Genomic DNA, 1460 nt, shown 5'->3' with positions numbered 1-1460 from the left:
TGTGTGTGTGTGTGTGTGTGTGTGTGTCTGTGTGTGTGTGTGTGTGTGTGTGTGTCTGTGTGTTCTCTTCTGTTTCGTATTCCTGTTTTCTGGCCCTTCACCTTTTTTTTAAATTCCTGGAGATCCATAAGTTCAATTGCGCTAAAATATTAACATGATTTTCTTTCGGATATTATCTTTCTTGCGGTGAAGGAAGGGCACTAACCTCCTTACAGAGGACCCACAAGCCTGCCAGGCGTGCCCTCCGGGCTTGTGCCCCCCTTGAGCATCGTCCCGTGTTGATTCTTCTCCCAAAAATCACATATATTCCAAAATAATTCTCCGTAAATTTTTATCACGTTTGGACTTCGTTTGGTATGGATATTCCACGAAACGAAAACATGCAACAAACAGGAACTGACACTGGGCACTGAATCAATATGTTAGTCCCAAAAATAATATAAAGTGTTGCCAAAAAAATATATATGAAAGTTGTAAAATATTAGCATGAAACAATCAAAAATTATAGATAGAACGGAGACGTATCAAGTCTCTCTTTGCTTTTAGGCTTACCTCTCTAGTCTTGTTTCTGGCATCCACTCCACCGGTCTTTGCGGTAGGGATTGGCACAATTGGTGTATAGCCCATCCCCCAGAAGTGGGTTCTATATATTCCCGCTTGCCACAGTCTTTCGTCCGGGCGTGCTGTCAGGAACAGAAATGTTCTGTTCAATGACAAAACTTAATTGTTGGTGCTACTAGTTGTAATGCAAAATCTTTCCAACCAATGCTCACTTTGTTGTGCTAGGATGTCTACACGTTGCTTATAGTAGTTATTACTCACCAAAAGAAGAAGAAACCTCACAGCTATTACTCGTTGGGTAAAGCGAGTACATTAACACCATTTGTATTTTTTCGGACTAGCTTGATTTGTCGTTGAAGTCCTTGTGACGGTCTTCATTTCTCCTCGCTAAAGAAACTCGCTCGAGCTCAAATCATTACGTGACGATGGTTGTAAATATAACAATGCATTACACAACAAAACATTTACAAGCTATATACACATCGCTATAACTTCATCCTGGCAACACCACATTATGTGCAAGCAAGACCATCTACTCTTTTTTTCGTTGGAATTGACCATCTACGCTTCACAATGTCAACTTGCGCCATTCCTTCAACCCCGAAGAATTGCGTGGGCTATCCGAACAAAACAAAACAAAACCTATTAATCACTGGTGCTGCTACTACGCAAGAAAATCTTTGAACAAATATTCATATATATATATATAGACTCATGAATTGAAATAAATATTCGGCATGAATGGTGAGCTATATCAAAAATAAATAAAAAATAATGTTTGACCGGCACATCTGGACTCGACAGGTCATCAAGTCCACGTGGCGGCCTACACGGCGACTCTCTCTCTGGGTGGGTGTGGGTGTGGGGTTGCGGGGTGTCAGTTTGTTTGTTTTGTTTAA

Source organism: Triticum dicoccoides, chromosome 2B (genome assembly GCF_002162155.2).
Source record: "Triticum dicoccoides isolate Atlit2015 ecotype Zavitan chromosome 2B, WEW_v2.0, whole genome shotgun sequence".
Taxonomy (NCBI): Eukaryota; Viridiplantae; Streptophyta; class Magnoliopsida; order Poales; family Poaceae; genus Triticum; species Triticum dicoccoides.
This window is presented reverse-complemented; position numbering follows the sequence as displayed.